We start from the raw sequence: 27,185 nt of genomic DNA, 5'->3' as shown, positions 1-27,185 counted from the left end.
TGTGGATGCTCAGTGGCACTGATCTGCACTCCTGCAAAGTGATGCGTTAATACCGCAAGGACTTCTCTAGTTGGTCAGTGGTCATGGTTTGTTCCCCGGCTAAACGATGCAGTAATACCGCATGGCCTTTTGTGGATGCTCAGTGGCCCTGATCTGATCCTCAGCAAAGGACATCAGTTATGCGGTGTAACTTCCATGCCTCATTTAAAGAAACAAAATAGTGGTCACTGTGCACATGATGTTCACAAAGGTGTGGCAGCAGTGTTGGTGTACGTTATTCCCCATATTATGATCCCAACACTAATGGGGCATAGGTACAAGCCCCTATCGCCACCACAATGTCACTTTTAACAACAGTGTAGTGGCCATAGGAGTTTAGCCTTATTTACAAGGCAGCATTAAGCCACTTAATGTGACTTAACCCTGCCTTGTAAATAAGGCCCCCTTTCACGCTATGCTTAGCGTAAAAGGGGTGGGCAGTGGGTGCTGCGGTGGGCGTTCCACCGCAACACCCATTGATTTTGACTCTGCCCCCTATTTACAAGGGCAGCGTAAATAGGAGGCAGCTCCAAAATGAAGACCAGGGTAAACCTAGGGCTATGTGTACAAGAACTGCCGCTAACTAATACTAACGCTAGTTAGCGGCAGTTTCCTTAACGCCGCCTTTCACCGAAAACAATTGCCCTGTTAGTGATGTATTTACAACACGTCGCTACATGATGATAGTTTCAGGTAGCCACGGTGAAAACTACCGCTAACACTAGCGTGAAGGCGATACAAATTCTGATGTTATTGGGCACAAACTGACAAAAGGCCTATTAGCAGCAAAAAAACTCACTTTAGTCAGCCCAACGTGACTTTTTTTGCCTCTAAATGCAAAAATAGCCTATAAGTCCACCTCCAATGAAAAATAGGAAACAAAACCAATGGAATGCAGAATGGATCAGCCAGGGCCAAGTGCAGCACAGATCAACAGCTCCCCCTAACCCTCCAACAGCCAGGATGACCAACCAGAGTCCCAGGCGAAGAGGAAATTCAGGGCTATAATCATGAAAAGAGGCCCATCGCTGAGCAAAACCAGTGATGCATCACTTATCATTGCTCACTCTTTGCAACTCCATGGCATCCAAAACCTCGAAAGCGCGGACAGTCCCCAGGGCCTGGAGGTCTCGCTGGGCCTGAGTCTGGAACCCAGAGTGGGATGCGGGGGTGCTGTGGAGTTGCTGGGCCATGGCAGTAGACATTGAGGCATCAGCGATTGCCCATACCTGGTGGTGAAGTTTGCCAGGTCGCATGGAGACATGTTGCTGAACTGTGTGACAAGACAGCCTGGTGCCCCCTGGAGCTGTGAACGGCAGAGGAGCTCCCACGCACCAACGTAGGGAGGTCTGCATCGCATACCGCCCGACACCACTACACCAGGGTGCACAGAGCAGATTACCAATGATGGGCCGCGCCTCTCTGCATCACAGGCTGGAGGATGTTGCGCTGGCCAGACGCCATGGAAGGTGAGGCTCCTGAGCTGTGCCGAACGTGTGTGTCGGGAGCGCTGCAACTTCACGCCTCAGGGGGCCCTGTTGCATCATCTGCATCGGGAGGTTCCCCAGCGGACCCAGGCTTGTGAACTCCTGCCTGGCTAAGGCTACTGCTGGCTGAGTCACAGAGTTGGAGAGAGTGCAGCAGATGTCAAAGGTCCAGGTAAGGAGAAGGTGGTACATGTAGCAGAAGAGGCCCATGGGTCTAGTCGGACCCAGGCCTAGCACCTGTGGGTGTTGCACTCCCAGTGGCGGCTCATCCGATATGGCAGAAGAGCGTTGCCCCACTGCTTTCAAGCAGTGTGAGAAGAGGAAACATAATATGACGATAAGTTTCTGATGTACTCATGCTATGTTTCCTTTGCGGGAGGAAGAGTGGGTGGGGCTGCTCTACTCAAAGAGCCAGGCAGGGGCAGAGTGGTATGCCAACTCAAGTGCACAATGACTGTTTGATCGGCCCTCTCAGGCTGCCCAAAGCAGTCATACGCACATCCCTGTTCGCAATGCAGTCTGCATTACAGCCTGCATGTAGAAATTGCTCACCTCTCCAGCCCCTGGCCAAATGCCTTGTCATAGTGCTCAAGAACAATCACAATGCTGCATTGCAGCATTGTGATTGGCTTAGGGGAGGGAGCCTGGCTGCCTGCTTCCTGTTCCTGGAAGCAGACGCAGGAGAGCAGGAGCATAGAAGATGTGGGACTCGGCCTTGAGGTAAAAAATAAAAAATATATATATTTACAACCCCCGCTTCTCCGCCCCCTCCAGTGTCCTTTCTTGCCTCCCAGCTGTCCAGTCCCCCCCGCAGCACTACATAATGGCAGCTGCTGTGTGACCATGCGTAGCAGGCATACCACTGGTGCGCCAAAGGCAAGCTCGTCTACGTCGGTCCGCCCCTGGTCAGTTCCCGGCACAAAGGACCCTTCCTCTCGGACACTCCACCGATACGACGCCAGCACCCTCCTCGCCATCAACCTTGGACGCCACACCACCTGCCATCTAGCAACACTGTAGAATTCTCTTGCACCCTGCGCCTGTTGAAACTGCAAATGCACCTTCTGCCACATCAGCACAACCTGCATCTCATGCCACCCAGCCGACCAACAGGGCAGTCGACCGGCTCAACTGCATCCTATGCAACGTGCGGTCCCTCCACAAACACACAACAGAATTCTGGGACCTCCACGATTGCCGACCACGGGTGTGCCCTTAACCATCAAGGTATGGCGGGGCCCACAACAGCCCCCTATCTGATGTCTGATGTGGCATAAGCGAGCTGCTCCAGGGCAAAAGGAAGGACGCTTTCAACGTAACTGACTGCTATCGATGTGCAACAGCGGCCCATACCAGTAGGAGTGCCAGAGAACTGTTGCCGATACCAGCGGCAGCAGCCGCATCTGTCTGTGTCCAGGTGGGGAGGTGCGGTGTGTGGCGATGCCTGACAGAAGAGGAACCCCCTAGCATGTTGGGGAGCGGGCAGAGTTATTCAGACTGACTTTGCCCTGGGGGGTTGTCCACAGGCATGGACTGCAGTGCCTGAAAGGCAGCCATGGCCTGCATTGAATGTGGCTGTACCGCCATCGCAGGAAGTTAATAGCGACGGCCCGACTGAGCGCATTTGAATGACAAGCCGCTAGTTGGAATTGGCCTGTTGTAGTGCCGCACCAAGGCAGTTTATGAGACCCTCCCACACCTGAAGGGTCCCCCTACCTGCTGAGATGCCCGTAAAGTGTCCCACCTGCCACTTTATGTCCCGGCGAGAAGAGGAGAGAGAATCGCTCTCCAGGCGAGGCAGACTGCACACAGCGCACAGAAGCAACTCTTGCAAACCGGAGCACAAGTGGTGCCCTATTGCTGCCTGTGGAGATGGCTGCCCGCTGCCGCATCCCATTGACCGCATAGAGGTGTCATGAGTGGTCGCACCAGCAGCGAGGGAAGTCCGGAACAGACATCGGCAGGGCACCAAGCAGATCCCTGAGAGAGGGACAGGACCTGTGAGAGGTAAATGAGGAAGCAAAAGAGTCAGAACAGGGCCTGTAAGAGGCCGCAGTAGAAGAAGAAAGTCAGTCCTATGAACCCGATGTGACCAGGGAGGTCCCTGTGAAAAGAGCACGACAGCGAGATGCCTGGTCAGAAGAGATGAGGAGAAGAGAGTGCCACAATGCCACGTAGTGGAGGAGTCACGGAGAAGAGCATGGCAAGCGGTCACATTGCCACATCATGAAGAAGAAGAAAGAGGAGGTAAAGAGTGTCACAATGCCACGTTGTGGAAAAGTCAACGAGAAGAGAGGTCACATTGCCATGTCGCAAAGAAGATGAAAGAAGAGGAGGAAGGTGTGTGACAGACCCATCACATGGAAGATCACTGACAGTCATCACTGAGCGTCATCGTTGCCAAGTGCTTCACTAGACCCTCCTAAGGGGCCCCGTGTATCCAGAATGGAGCCCCATGCCAGCGAAACACCCAGAGAGTAAGAAAGGCATCCCTGGTGCTGTTGGAGGCTGGCCACCCACCCAGAAACCATCTGTTAGACTCGGTGTACCTGAGACCTGCTAAAGAGAACATACTCGACCATTGTACCATCCACCCTTGGGGTTGCAAGAGTGCTTTGATCGTAGCCACATTGGGAGTTCTACAGTGACCCCCTTTGCACGGCCTAAATGAGGCCACACACAGCACACACAGTCACGTGGAAGTCCAGGGGTAAGGGGTAGGAGGGATCCCAGCATGAGAGGTGCATCTGCAGCAGCTCCACAATAGGCACCGGGAGGCACTGAGGTCACGGAGGGAGACTGGTCATCCAAAGACTATCTGGCAGATGCCCGTGCACCTGAGTCCTGATGGCAAGGGCATACCGACCATGAGACAAGTACCCTTTGTGCCTAAACGAGCAACTTGGTTGTGGTCCTGTTGGTGGCTCCTCCGCGACCCCTTCGTATGGCCTATGAGTGGCCCCACAGAGCCCATACAGTCCCGTGGCATCCCAGCATAAAGGACCTCAAGGAAGTTTCCATGTGAGGGAGTCCTGGCATGAGAGAGAAGCCTGAAGCTGCTCCACCAATGGGTACAGGGAAGCATCAAGGGCTTCGAGGAACACTTCCATCCATCGCAATGTTGTCCTCTGTCTTGGAGGGTTTGCTGTCCACGGAGCCAGGGCGCCATTGAAGATTTTAATGCTCTTGATGCATTTGAACTGTGTTGAATCACCCCACCACCATGAGCGCCAGCAGAATCAAACAAGGCTTCAAAGAGGGACTGTGACACCATGAACAGGGGATTAAGAGAAGCCTAGACTTCATCCACATCGCACATGTGCCCAGACTCATCTGGTAAAACCAAAGGTGCGTGCCTTGTAGCCGGGTGCGCCCAGTTGCACCTATCTGCGGATCCTGTAATGTCCTGCGGACTGCCTGAAGAGACTCAGCGGTGCTCTGTTGTGTTGTTTCTCCTCTCCCACAGGTTGAACTTGTTTGCTTCTTTTTAATGAAGTTTGAGAGGGATGTAGTGTCTTGTGGGACACGTTCCAGTGTTCCAATAAATGTTCACTGAGGGCTAGCTTCCATACCCACCCTACACCCATCGACAACAGGTCTCATGGGCGACATGGGCCTGCAAATAAAGGGTGCGCATGAGCCCTGGGCCAGTTCCAGTTACTATAACTGTGTGTCTGCGTGGTCATTTGTCCTGCATGTGGGCCTAGGGTCCATGCCACCACACCAAGGTGGTATTATTTCGTCTGAATAAGATTTTAAATTCCATCAATACTTTGTCACTTGTTCAGAACGGTGCTGCCTGCTCTCCCGACTACTGCTGCATTACTCCTGCTCAGAACGTCACGTCGTGGGCGTGGCAGGCTCAGAGCGCAAAGCAGAGTACAAGTGGAAAGTCGTCCGAGCCGCTGCTCCCAGCCCGTATCGTCAGCCCGTATTATCAAATCTCCTCACCCCTGCCGCTCACAGCCTGAGGATTAAAAGCCGGAGCCAAAGCAGAGCTACAGCGGAGCCGCGGTTGCGATCACTTCAGCTCTGCTCAGCTCTGCCCAGCTTTGACCTGCCACGGTTTACGGAAGTGGCAGTTGTTGCAGCGGAGCGCGGCAACCGCGGGATGGCAGCTGTGTAATTACGGGGTGTGTCTGCGAGGCACTACAGGCGTCAAAAGGCATTACGAGGCAACAGGGCAGCTGGGCTTTTGGGCAACCGGTTGACAAGGCGAGAGGAGAGCTCAAGGATCTATAAGGATCTACAAGGACTTAAAGAGCCAGAGACTTAAAGAGCCAGAGGGAGCCAGAGGGAGAGAACAGTGCAGAGTCTTGCTGGTTGAGGCACGGTTTGTGGTGTGGGGCAGAAGTTGCAGGTGAGCAGCGGGGGTGAGGGGGTAAGGGTGCGGGAGCGCGGTCACCCTTAGAGGGGGCTGCTAAGTGTGGTGCCCAGGGAAGCTCGCAGTAGCGACCAGCCAGGTTGGGGACAGGGTGCGGCATCCAGTGTGCCCTGCTCTCCGCCTCACTCTCCGATTCCCTCTCTTCCTCGCTTCCACCCTCCGCCCGTACTCTGCCCTCTCTCTAACCTCCCCTCCTTTTCTTGGCCAATTTGCCTGCTACTGGCTGTTACTGGTTGCTACTGGCTGCTACTGTGCTACTGTGGTATTGCTCGCTGTTCCCTCCAGCCCAGGGGCCCCTCCCGCTGCCTTTGTTGTTTTTTTCTTGAGAAAGGAAAAGGAAAAGGGCCTACTGGACTATTGGACTACTGGTCTACCGGGCTATCAGTTTGCTGGACCTTCAGTAACCAGAGGGCCAGAAGGACAGCCTACGATCATCAACCAAACCGCTCTCATTTGATCTCATTTGCTCCCATCCGCTGTTCCATCTGCTGTCTTCGAATATCTGCCTGCCTGTAATACCTCCGTGGACAAGGCGAGCAAAACTTTGAGGGGAGAAAGAGAGTATTAAGAGGATCAAGAAGGCCAAGGCCAAGACCATTTAAGGAAGAAGCTATGAGGTCAGGGAAGTCAAGGGACCAACCGCCACTCGCCAAATCTATTAAAAGAACAAGGAGGGCAAATAAGAACCTCAAAAGAGACCTTATGAGGGTCAGTGAGGACAACCTGAGGAAAGGGACGGAGGAGAAGGAAGATGCATCCTTAATCTCTTTGACCCCCCGGCCCCCCCTGACCCCTCCGCTCACAAGCCCACAACTTTTTCCAAACAGCGAATTGAGAGGAGCAGTAAACGCATCTAATCCGCCTAGCCTTGGCTACCAACTGAAAATCTACACAAAGTTCTCATTTATCAAAGATGTTGGCTCAGTCATATGTCTGAATAGTCGTAACGCAAGCAGTCTACCAATCCGCTGGAACCCAGCAAGGCCCTTCCCCCGAAGCAGCATAGGAATCCAGAGAAGGAGTCGGATTCCAAAAGAGAAGCTGAAGCTGGAGAAGAGGGGAACGATTTGGAGGGGGCAGCCCACACAAGCAAAGCAGAGCCTAAAAGGGGGCCCTAAAATGCTGTTCCCTCGAGCCCAAAAATGCAGGATCTGGAGCAGGATATTCAGGATGTAAGACTGATGCCAAATGTCAATGGGCGAGGAAGTAAAACCAATCATGAAAGCGAGTGCCAAGGTCTCTCTCCAAGCCCCGGGTCAGAAAAGGAAAAACACTGGACGATGAGTCCGCCAGGTCCAGCAAGCCTTGGCGCAGTAGAACCACAAGATGACGGCGAAGGCCTGCAGGGCAATACTGAAAGGCAAGAAGAGCCAGCGTTCAATGTGCCCAGGGGTCTTAATACACCAAGTAAGGGTGACATAATAACCAGAGGATATAGTGATCCTACTCCTCAAGCGAAGCCAGAGCACGACAACCACATATTCCCAATGCCTGATTGCATGGGGATACTGCAAGAGAACACCAAGGGAAAGAGAGATCCCATATCAGTTGACATGACAGAGAGAAGTTCTCCATACACAGCAATCTCATCACAATCTTTAGTGCAAGTACGGCATATACCTTTTTTTATTGACCATCGTTCAGATCAACATCTCGAGGAATTAAAGACGAGCCACGCTGCCAATCAAATGCAAAGTCAGATTTCAGGCCAAGTCACCCCACTCACTCCACCAGCAAGGACACCGAATCCACGTATCTCACCCAAGAAGAGTGGGAAGAATTGGTAGCCTCCTAACCCGCGGCCCCACAAGAGGAACTCCCAGGTTTGAACAATAGTGCCCCAAACCCCAAACTCGGCAAGGAAACATCACAAACGAAAGAAGACATCTGGGCATTTCTTTTGCATACAATGCAAATGTCCGTAACTGCAATCCAATATCAATCAGACAAGATGGATCTTCAACTATCTGTCCACAACTCGCTTTCAATCTTTGTGGCCAATATTGACGGCAAGTTAGCAGAGCTCAATACTTTGGTCAGAAGGGCACAAGCAGAGACAAAACTTGTACAATCTAACTTTTCATGTATAACAATCATAGATAAATTGGCTACACTTCCGACGGCAATGGGTAATCTCCTCTCAGACATCAGGGAGGCTACAAAAAATAGTTCCGGGAGAATCCCCACAGAACAAAGAATCACTGGAACACCTCCGAGCTTTAAAACCGGAGAGAAAGCAGAGAAGGAAGGGCCGTAACCAAAAGATAAAAATCCCCGCAATATTCAGAGGCGAGATCAACAGTACGGGGGATATGACATCGGAACCAACAAGAGATATAACGGGCCATATGTAGGAAGCCAAATACCGGTCGGTAACGGCCGATTTTCGGTAAATATCCCGTTACCGACCGGTATTTAGGCTTTTGCTATGTAGGGGGCATATTTCAGGATTCGGTAATTTACCGAATCGCTAAAATTACCGATTCGGTAAAATTACCGATTCGGTAAATACCGAATCCTGAAATGATATGTAGGGGGAGTGTCTCGTCGGTGTGTGGATTTGTTATTTACCACCAACTAAAAGTTGATGGTAAATGACGAATACCTGTAAAAAAGCATTATTGTGCTATTTGAAGTGTGCAATGTGGCAGACATACATGCCCTTAGGGCATGTATGTGCGCCACATGTGCACACATGCACGAATCAGGGGTGCAACAGGGTGTCGATGTGACACCCTGCCACCCATGATAATGCCTCCCCTATTACCGATTCGGTATTGACCGAATCGGTAATGGCAACTGGCTTCCCATTCATTCCTATGAGCCTCCAGGCCCATAGGAATGAATGGGAAGCCAGTTGCCATTACCGATTTGGTAAATACCGATTATTAAATACCGATATTTACCGAATCGGTAATAATTTACCTACATTACATTTACCGATTCATAAATACCGAATCGGTAAAATTCGGTATTTAAGAATCGGTAAATGTAATTTACCTACATATGGCCCAACATCTCAGAACTGTAATACAATAGACACGGATCATGAGCTAAATGAAAATTCAAACAAAGAGGAGATGCAAAAGACCAAATATAACACCATTCGCAATGGAAAAACAGCCTCTAGCGCCACTCATAAAAATGAAGTAGGACATCTTTAGAGGAGCAATGAATTAGATAAGGTCTATGACCCCAGAGGAAGTTCGACCAGGAAGAGATTCAAAAAGAAAAACATAGCACTCGAAACAGTAAATGTGTTTCTAGAATTGAAGAAGGTCAACTACAAGGGGCCACAATAACATCAGCAATTATCACAATCCAAATTCAACACCTGGGGTATAAAGGTTCAACCATTCTCAAAACCAAGATACCCCGATCCCCTGGCACCTGACAGCCAACAAAGGAAATAGGAAGACCAGGCCAAATCAAACCCACGATTACTGTTGGTACTGCGTGGGGCTCGCAGCAATACCCCCGACATCCCAGATCACAGAGAGCGACGTAATAAGAGATCAATCGTCACGAAAAGCCCAGACCACCAAGACTGGAGCTGGCTCTCAAGGACTATAAATTTCAAAACAGAAAATCAATGACAAAATGACGAGAACTCTTGTAACACTCTTAAACTGTGCTCTTGGAACATCAATGGCCTGGGTGATAAGCTTACAGACACGGAACTCTACACCTATCTGCAAAGATTTGATATCATTGCACTGCAAGAAATATGGTCCGATAATCCGCCAGCACTTCCTGGCTATAACCTGAACTTCATCTATGCCACGCAAAATGCACTGTTTGGTCATAAAAATGGGCGGCCTTGCTATTTACAGTAATACAGGGAGTATTTACGCAGCAAAGCCTATTGCACATAAGCTAACCCCGCCAAATGCAATGTTAGTGCTATGAATTTCTATTCGGGGGAGGGCCAAAAAGGAGGACATCATTTTGATAAACCTCAACATACATCCCCGAGAAAAAACCAGCGGCGCGCAGCAGCTGAAAGAAGAGCTCACAAAACAACTAAACGCTGAGCAAACAAATAGCTGGATTATTAGCGGGGACTTCAATCTAAATATGCTTAGCACCCCAACTATAGATACCAACTATGAGGTGGATCCATTTGCTTGGGAGCCAAACTCTCAAGACAACACCTCGGGAGGCAAAAGCTCGAAAACAGCACGGAGACTTCTTTCAACACTAGGGGCCTCATGTAGGAAGCCAAATACCGGTCGGTAACGGCCGATTTTCGGTAATTATACCGTTACCGACCGGTATTTTGGCTGTGGAGATGTAGGGGGCTCATTTCTGCATTCGGTAAGTTACCGAATCGGTAAAATTACCGAATCGGTAATTTTACCGATTCGGTCAATTCCGAATACAGAAATGAGATGTAGGGGGAGTGTGTGGGTGTTGTCTGGAGTCGGTATTTACCACTAACTAATAGTTGGTGGTAAATAAAGAATGGATGTGTAGAAGCATTTGATAGCGCTTAGAAGTGTGCAATGTGGCAGACATACATGCCCTTAGGGCATGTATGTGTGCCACATGTGCACACATGGCTGAATCAGGGGTGCAACAGGGTGTCAATGTGACACCCTGCCACCCTTGCATGTGCTCCCCCATTACCGAATCGGTATTTACCGAATCGGTAATGAGGCATACCTTCCCATCAATGGGAAGGTATGCCTCATTACCGAATCGGTAAATACCGATTCGGTAATTACCGAATTATTCCGAATCGGTAATATTTACCGACTAATTTCCTACATAGCATTTACCACTTCATAAATACCGAATCGGTATGCTTCGGTATTTATGAAGTGGTAAATGCCAGGCCACCTACATAAGGCCCTAGAAGAGTTGGGCTTCCGATCACTTAATGGGAAATTCCCAGGGGACCGCCCTCAAGCAGCAACCTTTCACAGTACAACGGCCAGCTCCACAATTGATCTCACATTCTTTTCTCGCAGTCTGTATCGAAGGGCAAGGGGCAAGGGATTTCCATATTGGCTCACTAGACTACAGCGACCATCTACCCCAGGAAGTCAAGATAGATGCCATTTCAATTGTAAGCCCACCTACAGCTAAGCACCAGCTTATAATATACTGTGAATGAGAGGCGGGTAAAATGCAGAACGGATGACCCACAAAGTCTCTTACTTCACGCTAAACAGGTATTAGGTGAAGTGCATATTGCAACAACAGATTTAATTGAGAGCTGGGAGAAGTTTACCAAAACATTACGAAATAAAAGAGGAACAAAAAAGGACAATGTCCATGGTAAAGGGGCGGACAAAGCTATGAGGCATAAGAGCCACTTAAACTTTAGAAATAATATTCATGTGAAAAAACTCAAAACTTTAATCAACCAAACATTTAGAAGATTAAGGACAGAGCCTGCCGCTCAACAAGATCTGAGGCGACTAAAAGGGGACCGCAGGAAGTTAGTCTGGCGAATTAAACAAGAAGAAGAAGAGACTCTGCGGGCCAAACTTTTACATGATATTAAAACCGGTAATAGTGCACAGTTTTGGCAAAAGATCAACAACCTGACCAGCAAGTGGCGTCAGGGTATTGATTCTCATGCCGCTGAAGAAGCATGGACAGTTTTTCTTGGCTCACATTTTAATGAAACACAAGAAATAAGGCAAGGGTCTCACAATAACAATCCTGTACATGACCCTAAAGTCTGGCCACCACAATTCAATGAAAATCAGGTATCTGAACAAGAAATCTCAATAACGACTGTGCAGATCTGTAAAAGAATTTCAAAAGGAAGACGAGAGGGCGCGCCAGGGCCAAATGGGATCCCTCCCATTTTGTTGAAACAAGAGCCGGAATTCTGGGCCTCTGTCCTAAAACCAATGTTCGATAAGATCTTACAAACGTCAATAATTCCATCATCCTGGAGGGGGGCCTTCATCTCCTCAATCTACAAAAAAGGGAACAGAAATGACCCGAGAAGCTCCCGGCTAGTATCCCTTCTCGACAATGAGGCCAAATATTTCTCGGGCCTATTACTCCAGGAGCTAACATCATGGGCAGAGGATGTCTCTGCAATCCCATACAATCAAACCAGCTTCTGTAAAAATATAGGGATGACTACCAATATACTTGCTCTCTCCCTTTTGATTGACGCCGCTCGCGCAGTAAAGCAACCTCTATACCTGTGCTACATCGATTATAGCTCTGCATTCGACCACGTTAAAAGAAACCTTCTGTGGCAAAAACTAAAAACAAGCATTTGCAATGCAATAGGTCTCGCATTTATACGAGTTTGAGCTATTGGCATTGTAAATGACAATGCCTTTTATTTATGTTTTAAAAACCCACACATAAATAAAAGGCATTGCCATTTACAGTGCCAATAGCTCAAACTCTTAACAACTGCGAGACCTATTGCATTGCAAATGCTTTTTTTTTTGTGGGAGGGCACTTGTTGTATAACTCCTTGTCTACAGTGCTTGAAAGTTTAAATCCGTGGAAGTGGCTTTGCTTAAGGTAATGTGTCGTTCTGTGTTACTTTGCGCTGCAGTACAATCCACCCAGTTATGCGTGTGCAGCATTGCCAATCAATTAATGCATTATTGCAATCTCGTCATGTGTTGTGTGTTAAAGGTGCGTGAGGCACAGTCTGCGAACATTTCTCACATTGTATCCAAATGTATACTACCAACGTAACTTACCAGATGTGTTCTTTTGTTCTTCTTTCCCCCTTGTATCGATTTCCTCCTTGTGAAAGCTCTTCTCTGGCAATCTGTTTAGTGTAAAGGATAAACAAAGCATTATTAATGGTTGCGTAGTGTTAGTATTAGAATGCAATCGAACGAGGTGTATTGCCAGCTGTGAAAACAAGTGAGTCCTGCGAAGGAAGTCGGAGGTGAGCGGTGGGGGAACATTTTAAGACTAGAACAGCCCCGTTTTAATATTTGGAAACCGGCGAGTGGTGTGGGGGATGTGTAAGTAATGAAATCTATCGCGTTTGGAGGGATTTTCCACCATTGTAAATGGCAAGAAACCAAATGAATGCACACTAGTAATGCCTTTTCGTGTCCCTTTCCAAGTGATTGCGTTGCAAGTTGAAAAACGTCCAGAGTGCGGGCAAGATATTGTGTAGCGTAGAATTATATGAGGTAAGGGAGGTGTGGACGGAGGTGCACTGACGGAGCGTGTGAGGTAACAATGATAGATTAGCAAGACCAGATGTTGAAGGAGGTGCACTGACGGAGCGTGTGTGGTAACAGTGATACATTAGCACAATCAGATCTGGAAGGAGGTGCACTGATGTAGTGTGTGTGCTAACAGTGATAGATAATCAAGAACAGTTGTCTAAGGAGGTGCATTGATGTAGCGCGTGTGTGGTAACAATGCTAGATAAGCAAGAACAGATGTTGGAGGAGGTGCACAGTTGGAGCGTGTGAGGTAATGCCGCTATATTTGCATGAACAGATTTGGAATGAGGTGCCCTGACGGAGCGTGTGATGTAACAGCGATAGTTTCCCAAAAACTGACCTGGAAGGAGGTGCACTTACGGATCGTGTGTGTTATTATTGATAGATTTGGCTGAACCGATCTTGAAGGAGGTGCACTGATGGATTGTGTGCGGTACCAGTGATCGATTTTCCCGAACCGATGAGGAAGGAGGTGCATTGACGGCGCGTGTGTGGTAAGACTCATAGATGACCAAGAACTAATGTGGAAGGAGGTGCACTGCTGGAGCCTGTGTGGCCACATTTATCGCTTCGTACGAACCGATCTTGAATGAGGTGCACTGACGGATCGTGTTTTGTAACACTGTTAGATTTTTACGAACAGAACTGGACTGAGGTGCACTGGCGGAGCGTGTGTGCTAACCCTGATACCTCCGTACAACCAGTTCTTGAAGGAGGTGCAGTTACGGAGCGTGTGTGGTAACACTGCTAGCTGTCTATGAACTGATTTTGAAGGAGGTGCACTGACCGAGCGTGTGAGTTAACACTGATAGTACGAACTGATTTTGAAGGCGGTGCACTGACGGTGCGTGTGTTGTAACACTGATAGCTTGTTACGAACCGAACTGGAATGAGGTGCACTGATGGAGCGTGTCTGTTAACACTGATAGCTTCGTAGGAACAGATCTTGAAGGAGGTGCACTGACGGAGCGTGTCTGTTAACAGTGATAGCTTCGTAGCAACAGATCTGGAAGGAGGTGCACTGACGGAGCGTGTCTGTTAACACTGATCGCTTCGTAGGAACAGATCTGACAGGAGGTGCACTGCCGGAGCGTGTCTGTTAACACTGATCGCTTCGTAGGAACAGATCTGACAGGAGGTGCACTGCCGGAGCGTGTGTGCTAACACTGATAGCTCCATACGAACAGATGTGGAAGGAGGTGCACTGACGGAGCGTGTGTGTTATCACTGATAGCTCCGTACGAACAGCTCTGGAAGGAGGTGCACTGACGGAGCGTGTGTGGTAAGACTGATAGATTTGAAAGAGCAGATCTTGAAAGCTTCTGTTGCTTTGCAATGCCAATAGCGTGAACTGCTGTAAAATCGTGAGCTATTGCATCTCAAGCAAACGAGGTGTCTGTGCGGCTGTGAAAAGAAGGCGGGGCTGCGAAGGAACACGGAGGGGCGCGCTGGGGGAACCTTGTAAGACTAGAACATGCCTTTTCTCTGCTTGCGAACCCGGCTAGTGATGTGTGGGAGGTGTAAATAATGAAAGCGATCTCACTTGCAGGGAGTTCCCCGCACTGTAAATGGAAACCAACGAACTGAAAGTACACTGGTAATGTTTGCTTGTGTGCCTGCGAAAATGATAGCGCTGTAAGTTTGAAATCGACCAGAGTGCGGCCCAGCTCTTGCGGAGCTCCGAATTGAATGAGGTAAGTGATGTCTGGACGGAGGCGCACTGATGGTGCGTGTGTGTTAACAGTGATCGATTAGGAAGAACAGAATCTGACCGTGGTTTACTGATGGATGGTGTGTGGTAACAGTGATAGATGACTAAGAACAGATTAGGAAGGAGGTGCACTGGTGCTAACAGTGCTAGATTTGCCTGAACAGATGTTTGAAGGAGGTGCACTGACGGAGCGTGTGTGGTACCACTGATAGCTCCGTACGAACAGATGTGGAAGGAGGTGCACTGACGGAGCGTGTGTGTTAACACTGATAGCTCCGTACGAACAGATGTGGAAGGAGGTGCACTGAAGGAGCGTGTGTGGTAACACTGATAGCTCCGTACGAACAGATGTGGAAGGAGGTGCACTGACGGATCGTGTGTGTTAACACTGAACGCTCCGTACGAACAGATGTGGAAGGAGGTGCACTGACGGAGCGTGTGTGTTAACACTGATCGCTCCGTACGAACAGATGTGGAAGGAGGTGCACTGAAGGAGCGTGTGTGGTAACACTGATAGCTCCGTACGAACAGATCTGGAAGGAGGGGCACTGGCGGAGCGTGTGCGGTAACAGTGAATGATTTGCAAGAACAGATGTGGAAGGAGGTGCACTGGCGGAGCGTGTGTGGTAACACTGATCGATCCGTACGAACAGAACAGATCTGGAAGGAGGTGCACTGACGGAGTGTGTGTGGTAACCCTGATAGATTTTCACGAACAGCTGTGTAACGCGTATCTCCTTTTTAAATCCCCATAGTTTGAACGCATGTTAAAGCCTGAGCTCTTGCCTTTGAATCAAACGAGGTGTCTGTGCGGCTGTGAAAAGAAGGCGGGGCTGCGAAGGAAGACGGAGGGGCGCGCTGGGGGAACCTTGCAACACGAGAACATCCCCGTGTTCAGCCTTCGAAACTGGCCAGTGCTGTGGGGGAGGTGTAAATACTGAAACCGAGCGCGTTTTGAGGGACTTCCCATCACTGTACATGGAAATCTGGGAAAACAAAATGAAAGCACCCTACTAAATCCTGCGTGTGTTCCTGTGAAATAGCTTTCGCTCTAACTTGAAACCCGACCAGACTGCGCCCCAGCTCCTGCGCCTTTAATTAGATGAGGTAAGGGAGTTTTTTTTTGTGCGGTGGGCAAGCACGGCGGAAGACTAATTTCCGATTTGTGTGTACTTTTTTCCGCACCAAGTCCTTTACGACGCGTGGCCTCGCCTTCAACAGTGCATCAATTTTTTTATTTTGTGGGAGGGCACTTGTTGTATAACTCCTTGCCTACAGTGCTTGAAAGTTTAAATCCGTGGAAGTGGCTTAGCTTAAGGTAATGTGTCGTTCTGTGTAACTTTGCGCTGCAGTACAATCCACCCAGTTATGCGTGTGCAGCATTGCCGATCAATTAATGCATTATTGCAATCTCGTCATGCGTTGTGTGTGAAAGGTGCGTGAGGCACAGTCTGCGAACATTTCTCACATTGTATCCAAATGTATACTACCAACGTAACTTACCAGATGTGTTCTTTTGTTCTTCTTTCCCCCTTGTATCGATTTCCTCCTTGTGAAAGCTCTTCTCTGGCAATCTGTTTAGTGTAAAGGATAAACAAAGCATTATTAATGGTTGCGTAGTGTTAGTATTGCGTATGTCTAGAAGCTACCTCCGGTGATACTAAATGTCATTATTACGCTTACTTAAGTACCCGTACATACTGCCTAAGTAAATAGTTGCATTGTCCCTGCGAATAACTACCGTGTACTACAATTTGTCCGAGTCGGCCTACAAAGTATGGTGTTTCTTATGAAGATACCGTGAGTAAAGTATCCCTGCTTGTGTGGCTGGCAACTGCATGACTAGACGAAGAGGGAGTGGGAGGGGGGAGTGGAGTCGGGCACGCAGGCTGCCAAATGGATCTGGAAGGAGGTGCACGGGGGATGTTTGGCAGGGCTTGGAGAAGGGTTTCCATCACGGCGAAAGTGAAAGCAAACAAGTGGTTGCAGGACTCCAAATGGTGCGCGCGCCCGGACGGGTCACATGCACTGTAGTTGGAGGCCTGCAAAGCCACTGTTTGCACTTCCAAAACGCGCTTACTATAAGTCTCGCCAGAGCCAGCGCTAAAGCGCTGGTCAGGCGAGACCTAAAAATGAACATTCCTCCACGGCTCTTAAACCAACTAATCCTCCTTCATAGTGGCATGTGGGTACAAGTTAAACTAGGCAATGGAGAATATCTATCGAGGAAGATCCCAACAAGCATAGGGGTTAAACAAGGCTGTGAGCTAGCCCCAACACTTTTGTATCTATTTATGGGAGAGCTATCAACTCTGCTGAATGCAAGCAACGCGCACGCACCTAAGCTAGGGGGCACCCAGGTGTCCAACTTCTTCTACGCGGATGATCTGGTACTAATTAGCCGCACCCCGGTAGGCTTACAGCGGCTGTTGGATATTACATCACTATACTATGCAATAAATATGCTTACCATCAACCAAGAGAAATCCAAAGTCATGTGTATAAAAAGAGAAGAACAAAAAGCTGGCTCTTGGCTTCCAGGAAGCTGGACACCGTATGTGAATACAGATACCTAGGGGTCGTTAGAGATGACAAGGGCAACTTTAAGCCACAATGCGACGTCATAAAAAAGAGAGGTATAATGACTGCGGTAGCTTTAAGAAATTTAAAAAACAAGATCACGGGCCCAAGCCTCCACCCTCTTATTAAGGTGATTCAAGCAAAACTAATTCCTGCCATTACTTACGGCAGTGAGGCCATGAGAGGGAGGGATGATGCTACAGTCAATGGCACAGTAGCAAGAGCAATGCGCATGATCTTCGGCCTGCTAAGCTACACATCTCCCACACAGTTGAGGCTTGAATTCGGGCTACCAAGAGAAGAGCTAGCACGCCAAGGATCTTACATAAAAAGCTGGCATAAAATATGCAGTGGAGAGCCGAAAACACTAAATGCTCTCCTGTGGAAGGAGCTACAAACCAAAGAAATTTGCCCTGCAAGGCTATATCTGGAGGCCGCCATCAATCATCTGGGGCTACGACAGCTTTGGGAACTCCCAGGGGCCCTGGCGGGCTTTAAAAAAGTAGTTAACAAGACTGTCAGGAATGAATCATTGTGGCAGAACAAAGCGTCCCTGGTAGAGCGTGCACATGGCTGGCTTACCGCTCAATCCTACCCTAAACTCGTGCCCCAAAGATACCTCCAGTCTGACTTTTCAAAAAAAACTAAAGAGAGGTTTTTGAAATTGCGCTTAGGGGTGCTGCCCTCAGCAAACCATCTTACACCTGGCTACGCGCTCAGACACCAGCAAAGTGCCGCCACTGTGGAGATGGTGAAGAAAACATAGTGCATCTGATAACTATCTGCAGGGAACTACTACAAGAACGACAGGACCTCTTGAGACCGCTTTTTAATAGAAAACGGATACGGTCTTGCAGGCAAGCGGTGTTGGCATGTTTTTACGGTGAAGACATCCAACTGAGTTGCCGGACGGTAAAATTCTTAGCAGCCGCTGAGGCACGCCTCAAAAAATAAAAATAAAAAACATTTCAATGAAATATGAGTACGGATGCAGAGGAGAACATACCGTTTTGACCCATACAGAGAAAAGTTCCTGAATGCCATCGTGAACAAATAGGAAATACAGCGTCGATAATCGGACCGTCAATTTTTTTACCTGGTTTTAATGAGTGCTATTCTGAACTATATGTTTTGAACATTTTGATGGACCGAAACAAGGACAGCTTAAGATCATGCGGTGGGTTTTCTCATACCTCCCCCTTGCATTGTAGGCTCCAATAACTAGCTGGCCTGATATGGAGACTCAGCAAGCTTACATCACTCTGGGGGGTTTACCCCTGCTGCCACGCTACAACTGCCAATGTCATCTCTCGTAAGAGGCACCCGTCTTTTCTTAGACCTTGTCAGGCTTACTCTGGCAAGAAGCTCTGGGTCCGGATTCACCCGTAATTTTAGCACACTGTGCATTTTGCCTAAGCCACAAGTGCCAATCATTAATACACTGAAACCCCCCTCGATGATCTTGGAATTGGATATTTTCCACTTTTCAGCCCATGCCAGGCCAAGTTTGCAAGGAAGTCTACCCCTAGCATCCTAGCACAAATTTTAACTATGCCCTGACTCTTCTCTCTAATACATCTGCAAGGCAATTTCGCAAACATAGATCTGGCGAACTGCTCTTAACTCCAGCACAGCCCCAATTGGGCATTGAGGAATGTAAACATTCTCACTGCCCTCCGGTTTTATGACTAAGGCTCAAAGAGCTTAGCGCGCATGGCATTTTATTCCCCATCGTACTCCCCCCTGTGGGATAAGAGGTTCTTGGCTAGCCCTCAGGGATATTTGAAGATTGTTAATTACTAATCACATGTTTTTATAGCTTTTACTTTGTACTTTGAACAAGTAGCCTTTTAGCGATGTCCTTCTATTGTAATTTGTTCTTCTCTCCGTTCTTTTAGCTTGAAACTGTGTGAAATGGAGACTGTTTGTAATGGTTTTCATTAACTGCACAATCATTTTTTACTTACTTACTTTACTTGTGCAGAACTGCTACTGAAAATAATGTTTAGCAAAGAGCCTGTGACGTGTAATATTTGTGGCGTTCCTTTCTCAGTATCTGAAGTTTGGCATGTATAAGACCAGGTTCAAAGCCCTGTGTCTAGTGAGCACACTGAAGGCGGGCACCTCTCCTTGTTTATTGACAATAAGCTTAACACCATCCAAGACTTAGCGAAACCATTTAAAAAATCACAAAGGGGGCACGGCCAGCTGCTGACTAAGATGACTGTCTGAACACGAGCTACTCTCCCTGGCCGGTAAAGCCATCCATAATCTGGGCAAATCGCCTAAAATGCTGTGCCAGTCTGCCTGAATCAGCAACAGACGGCTTCCATGGTGGCGATATGCCAGGCTGGAACGATTTTTCTCTGGCGGGAGGATGAGAAACCGAGCCGCGTATTGAGAGGGTGAGGCGAGTGCATGAGTGTCACGGCCTGGTCTGGACCTCCCCAGATGCTTGTGACCCTTCTCGGGTGTGCCTCAGAGAGCAGATTCCCTCTTGGAGGAAGGCGCTGTGCAGCCCAGTGAGAGTGCAGGGATGGGCAGGCGCCGGTAAGGACCGAAATGCCCCCATGTTGTGGAGGGCCTTTACAGGGCCTGGGAAAGAGGTCCGACGGTGGTGGAAGAGGACAGATCGGCCTAGACTTCCAGGACGGGTGTTGAGTCGCTCCCCTGCAGGTGCAAACACACAAATGACCCAGACCAGGGCTCCCCCTCCCAGGTAATTGTTATCTCCCCCGCTGCCCACACCAACCGACCGGGACCCTCACTACTGATGATGAATTTATAAAGCGTGACAAATACCCTGGGGTGTCTAGGCGCTGCCCTTAACACATACAGAATGGCCCGGACTGAGCATAAAAATTGTGCCTTAAAAAAACTGGTATTTGTGCCCTTTCTAAATTTTTAGTAGGCTAGTCTCTTTTTTAAACAAGGTTGGCAAAGAGTTCCACAGTTTAGTTGCTGTAGCAGTGAAACTCTTGCCACCCGACCTAGCCCTGCTAACTCTAGGAGCAACGCGCGCAGAGCCTGATCAAGAGGTAATGCCGCTAGCTGCTTAAAGCCCATGTTCTACCCTGTTCTATCGTTTTACTACTTGTGTTGTGCCCACATCATATTGGTTTTAAAACTTTTCACACGTTGCTGCTCTAAGTGCCACTTGCTATTTTGCACACTTACCGGCCTAATCTTACTTCGAGTGCTCCAAAGCCCCGGTCCGACTCGGCATGTGCCGTTGAGCGGAGGAATGATTGGAGACACTCCCAGGGCGGGTCACTTCCGGTTCAGGTAGCGCTCTAGCATACGCGCTGCCTGGCTACTTAACCAGATGCAGATTCCTTCGCGCAGCGGATGTGCGAAGCAGGCGCACCAGCGGCGTGCCGAAGGCGCGCCAAAGGTAAGCCCGTCTGCGCCAGTCCGCGCCCTGCCGGGACCAGGGGCCACGACCCCTGGCAGTTCCCACAATTTCCTCTGCTACAGTGCTCAGTCACTCACGGCTCTAAGAGGAGCCACCGGAACCAACTGCCTACACTCTATGGAAATCGCCAACAATCCCTCCAGATGCCCCCTTTTGTAGCTTTAAACTTCAGCCCTGCTGGATGGAGGCTCCCGCACCTGGCTATCCCTTGAAACTTTTTCTCCTGAACTGTCGCTCCCTCCCTAGACACTCTACGGAATTCAAACTTCTGCTAGATGACCTTAAACCAGACGTCCTATTCCTGACGGAAACCTGGTTACACGAAGGATCCGATCCAGTCATCATCCAAACCCTACCTCCTGGCTATTTAATACAAAGGGCCGACCGAAAGACCGTAAGAGGTGGGGGACTAGCCATACTTTATAAAGACAATCTTAGTTGCCGGTCCTCTTTGGTTGGCCCACCCGACTGCGAAAGCATGCATTTCTCTCTAGAGATCTCACCAACCTGCACTTTCTCAGGTCTTTTGCTCTACCGTCCCCCAGGACCCATTGGCCAATTTCTCAATTCTCTCCCCATACTTGTGGCAGATCTAGCTCTGACCTCAGCGAACTTTACTATCCTCGGTGATCTTAACATCCATTTGGATGATCTCTCCAACCAACTGGCCATTGAGCTATCAACCTGCCTATCTGCTCTTCAAATCAAACAGAAAGGCTTTGCCCCGACTCATGATAAAGGCCATCTCCTCGACCCAGTGTTTAGCAATGATCAGAAGCTATCGGTTGGGGCCCATCCCTCTCCCTTGGACCGACCATTCACTAGTTCCCCTGCTCTGGGAGACCTGGGTACCTAACCCCATCTATAAGACCACCTTGACTCTTGAGAGGAAATGGTCAAATCTATCTGTTAGCCAATGGATCGAGGTCCTTAACGCCACCAGACCACACAACGTCCCTAACCCAGAGTTGGCAAACAGTAATTTCAATTCATGGATCCTTAATTCTTTGGACACGCACCTACCGAAAAAATCCTCCCATAAAAAAGTTAGGGTAAAAGCTTCCCCTTGGTTTACTCCTAAGCTAAGGAAACTCAAACAGTCCTGCAGACAACTGGAAAGGAGATGGAGACAGAATTATGAAGAAGTTAGGAAAACTGAATATAGAGAAGCAATAAGGACCTATAAAGCAGAGATCAAAATGGCACAATTAAACTTCTATGAGGAAAAGATCAATGCAGCTGCCAACGCTCCTAAAGAGATTTTTCGAATTGCCAAATCTCTATCCTCCTTACCGCAGGAACTCCCCAGAGAGGAGGAAGCCCCACAGCGCTGCAATGACTTCGCTGAATATTTCCATCATAAAATTCAGCTGATATGTTTGCCCTTTTCTCCTTATGTGCCGGAACCCATCGTCCCTTGCACAGAAGCTAAAACAAAGAGCTTACTAGGAGAATTCCCCCTACTTAATGCAAACTCCCTGGACATTCTTCTGTCCAAAGTAACTTCTGGTTCCCCTACGGACCCCGCCCCTCCACAACACCTCTCACTTGTATACAATACAATTGGCACAGTTATACGAGACGTATTAAACTCTTCCATCACATCCGGCACAGTACCGCGGGCTTGGAAATGTGCTCAGGTTAGAGCCCTCCTAAAAAAAAAACAACCTCGATCATTCCAATATGTCTAACTACCGCCCCATCTCTCTCCTCCCTTGGCTGAGCAAACTTATTAACTGCACATTAGTCCACTACTTGGAAGCTAACAACCTGCTTCATGTCTCTCAAACAGTGTTCCGCCCTCAGTTAGGCACAGAGACGGCCCTGCTAGCTGTGACTGAAGAAGCCAGAAGACTCTTGGACCACGGCGGCTCGGCAGCTATCATCCTGCTAGACCTCTGTGCCGCCTTTGACACTGTTAACCATAACATCCTGCTCGAGCGGCTGGCAGATATGGGAGTGGGAAAGATGGCACTCACTTGGTTTCAGTCCTTCTTAAAGGATCGATTTTTCCAAGTATTTGAGGGGACCACTACATCCAACCGATGGCCACTCAGCTGTGGGGTTCCACAGGGTTTGTCCCTGAGCCCCACGCTTTTTAATGCCTATATAGCACCACTAGCTGAGATAGTCCTCCCATTCGGTATAAAAATAATTACCTACGCAGGTGACACCCAATTGGTGGTGGCGTTAAACCACCCTGACGGCTCTTCCTGCGCTCTAGGTCCCTGCCTAGAGGCGGTAGCCCATTGGATGGGCCGTTCCCATCTCAAGCTAAATGGGGACAAGACAGAACTTATGTTCCTGGGTAAAATTCCATCACCCACCTCGTCTCTCATTTGGCCGACCTGTCTTGGCCCCATGCCCATCCCTAAGCAACAGATTAAAAGACTTGGCATTTGGCTTGACAGCTCCCTCTGCTTCAACCATCAGGCCACCAAGCTCTCTGCTACTTGCTTTGGCCTGATGCGGATGCTTAGGAAAATTCTTCCTCTGCTCCCTTTTCAGGCTAGGAGGATTATGGTTCAGGCTCTAATTCTGTCCCGCCTGGATTACGGGAACGCACTATATCTAGGTGCCCCTCAGTCTACTCTCCACAAACTTCAAGTAATCCAAAACTGTGCGGCGCGCCAATTGCTCCAGATTCCCCGTAGACAAACAGCAAAACCTGCTTTGAGGTACCTCCACTGGCTGCCCATCCGAGCCAGGATCCATTTCAAAGCTATGTGCCTGGCCCACAAAGCTATCTGGAAAACCGGCTCTCCCATTATTCAGTCCTTGGTCACCTCTATCATCCCTCTAGGACTCTTCGTTCCAGTTCTGCTTTTCTTGCCACTCCCTTAAAAGTCCGAAGATCTAGGTGGGGTGGACGCTCGTTCTCTCTGAATGCCTCCAACCTCTGGAACGCCCTCCCCCCCACTCTTCGGGGAGAACCTGATCTGTCGGCCTTCCGGAAACTGCTTAAGACACACCTCTTTCTCTCAGCACACTAACATGAGCCTCTCTCTTTTCATGTCTCTCCGCTCCGCAAAGCGCTAGGAGGCCTCAGGGTAGCTAAGCGCTATACAAATGCAATTTCATTCATTCATTCAATTAGGTTTCCAAGTTCAGCAAATCTAAGGGATCTTGCTGTAATATGTGGCTTAATTAAAATTTGCCGGCTGCGTTGGCCCCAAGTTGATAAGTGATTTAAAGGCAGTGCAGAGTGATTTAAACTGGATCCGCTTGGCTACCCGCAACCAGTGAAGATGGAGCAGAGCTGTAGAGACGGAGTCGAATTTAGCGATACCTAGAAGTACTCTTGCTGCTGCATTCTGGGCAGTCTGTAGCTTTTGAATGCTGCGATTGGGGGCACTGGTAAAGAGGGCATTGCAATAATCCAATCTTGAGGATCTATGCACAGATACCACAGTTTTCCTTCATTCATAGGTATAGCAGGAAGAATCTTCTTTAGCATTTTAAGGATAAAAAAGCAAGCCGAGGTGACCAAATTGGTTTGCGCTTCAAAAGGACAACTTAGTATCAAAGATGACTCCCAAGTTTTTAACTTTGGGCACTGGTTTAGGTAAAGGACCAAGTTGGACCGGCCACCAGCTATGTGTCCAAAATGAGGGATTGTACCCCAACACCAAAACCCCAGTCTTGGATAAGTTCAGCTTCAAACAATTGTCAGGCTATATGGCTCATACAGTCATGAAAACTGATGGCTGGATGGCTAGATGGACTGCTCATAGGGACAATAATCTGTGCATTCTCCATGCCAATATTGTTGTAATGGAAGTGCAGCCAGCACTTAATTTGTAAAACTATAAGTTCCAGGGCCCTCGTCAGGAGGGCACTGGAGCTCGCACCACCCATTGTCCCTGCCAACACTTCCAGTGAGAGAACCAACACCACTACTGACCTTCACACTCCTACAAGTGTTATAATTCAGACTACTCCATGCCCTCAGAGCTGTAGGAATAGATTGGGCAGCAAGTATCAGTGATTTTAATGTATATTGTATTCATAAACAGCTGTGGCAGACTCCTCGAAGTGCCAGTGTTGACAAATAGGTGCCTGTGCCGAGCACTGAAAGCCACTGTCTCAAATTAGGCACTGAGTGCAGCACTTTCTGCACCACCTCTAACAGTCCTTCAACTCCACCGCCACGGGCCCAGATGACATGGGTCTTGGTCTGCCCTGTTGTCTCCACCGCTGGAGGACTACAACCAAAACAACACACAGGGATTACAATCAGCACATAATTTAACAAATCATCCATAGCACCGCAATGGGGGCTGTCAAGGGTGGGGAAAGCAGACCCCAAACAATCCAGGCTAACTTTTGACTATTGCAGCGTTACTGGAACCTGCACTGGCACTAGCGCTGAACATGCTGCAGAGGCACTGGAGGTAACTGAGGATTCGGACACGTGCACGCTACTCCTAGAGGTGACTGACAGCCTCCACCAAATAAACTATGAACTAGACACACACCCAGCATGCATGGTCCAACTGAAGACCCCCATATATGAGCATGATACCACATGCAGGGTCCACCTGAAGACCCCCAAATATGAGCATGATGACTGCCTTGACGAAACAGAGCAGTCTTGAAGGTTGAAGATGACACCATGGAATTCAAAAACAATGTCACCTACACAGAAGTAGAGATCTTTGCAAGAGCAACTCACTATGGACGAACTCGGACCCACACCCAGCATCCATGCCAGGAACCTTCAAATCCTCATCAGCAGCAAACTGGATTTGACCACAGAAGTTAACGCTATTGCTGGAGCAGAGTTTTCTGTTGAAAATCTATTGGGTTTTTTAAGCTTTGGTTTGTCTATTTGTCGATAAATAAAATATTAATTTTTAATTATTAATTATTTGTTTTGTGTAAATGTTCTGATTAATCAATATGAATTAACAAGAGAAAACTATACGTGGGGATGCATTTGTGTTGCTTACTAATAATGTGCATGTTTTATTAATAAATGTTGCTGAGTGCTGTTTGTTTTAAAGCACAAAACGCTTTTGAAATGTCGTGTACTAATGCTTTTCTGTGTTGCAAAGGCTAGATAATTACAATACACATAAGGGTATTAGTGGGGTTAACACTGTTTAATCACTATGCTGTGGTAACTTTGTTTTTGTCTCCTTTAATTAAGATGGTACGTTTTGGCCTAGTGAAAGATGGCTGCCGTTTAAAGCCTGTATTTGAGTAGTCGATTTGTGATGAGAAGGCCTTGCTGAACATGGTCGAGAGTCATCTGACCACAGTCTTCGCCTGGTTAAAAAGTTTTCCGTGAGGACAGCAGCTCTGGGCGGACATCCAAGTGTCCTTGGAGGACAAAGGAGCCACAATGAACTTTGTGATCACAATGCTGGTTCCGAGGAAATATGAACATAAAAGAAACATTTGCAAGTTTTAGTTCCTTCTTCCGTCTTTTTATTTTTGTGATTTTTCTGAGCGGAGATTTTTCCAAATGTAGCGATGCTACATCCTTTCCTGCTCGCTCTGCTCAGCGGTTCAGCGGATATCTAAAACATTTTATGTTACCTTCTTTTGTTAAATTTATTATAAATATTGTTAGCCTAGAGAGGGTCTGTGTCATTGCATTTTGGATTCTGAGGCAACTTCTTTCCGAACTTGCGTTGGTGAGGATCGATGCTGTGAGGACGGTGACTTGGGAGACTTCTACTGAGAGACCTGTCCTGACCCGTTTATGACATTTAGCTAGAATAGGTAATTATGAGAATAATGATTTTGCTTTTGAATTGATTTCCTTTGAACTAATTTTAGATAAATTACCATTATTTGAAATACAGTGTTGGTGGTTATTTCTTGTCAATTATTGAGTACTCTATTTTGATTATTGTTGATTATTATTGGTTAAATCATGACTCAAGACAGTGTCAATTAGGTCTTATCGACCTTAGTGTAGATGTAGGGTGTTTAGAAGGTTTTCTCTCCACAGGTTCAGTGCTGATAGAGTAATCGAGTATATGTTAGTGAAATGGGCCCAAGCGTATGATGAGTGTATGTGCGTGTATCTGTGAATTTACTCTATCCGTGGAAGTAGGGAGAATTTGTACACCCCAATCTGCACCAATCTCCTGGTAGCAGAATTTGATGGTTTTGATGATTGTCTTGATCTGATTAGATTGCTTGTACATTGGCTTTGATTTATTGATTATTGATTGATGTTGGTATATGTACTAATACTATATGTTGGAGTCGTCGTGTTGAGTTTTATGTAGTGCTTCTGGAATTTGGGAGCTGGTAGCAGTTCCGTAGTAGGGCAGAGGGAAGTATATGCTGCTCTCGGGAAAGACGGGATTGTTGGTCCTGTACGTATGCAGGAAAAACGTGTGACAATTGAAGTTGCGCGTCACATTGTCTGTGTTGG

The 27,185-nt window shown here is 48.1% G+C and overlaps 1 long non-coding RNA gene across 1 annotated transcript in view; it reads right to left on the bottom strand.

Moving 5' to 3' along the window:
* The window catches only part of LOC146868821 (uncharacterized), a 37,186-nt gene extending 20,783 nt beyond the window's left edge, over positions 1-16,403 (bottom strand). Inside the window, exons 1-2 of the long non-coding RNA XR_014966438.1 lie at positions 16,300-16,403; positions 12,600-12,670 (exon numbers count right to left, since the gene is read on the bottom strand). This is a non-coding gene — a long non-coding RNA (uncharacterized LOC146868821). The remainder of the gene's footprint in view (positions 1-12,599; positions 12,671-16,299) is intronic.
* Positions 16,404-27,185: the final 10,782 nt, after the last annotated feature.

Source organism: Triturus cristatus, chromosome 1_2, assembly GCF_964204655.1.
Source record: "Triturus cristatus chromosome 1_2, aTriCri1.1, whole genome shotgun sequence".
In the NCBI taxonomy this organism is placed as follows: domain Eukaryota; kingdom Metazoa; phylum Chordata; class Amphibia; order Caudata; family Salamandridae; genus Triturus; species Triturus cristatus.
Note: the sequence above shows the minus strand (reverse complement) of the source record. Positions and strands in the feature narration are given on the sequence as shown.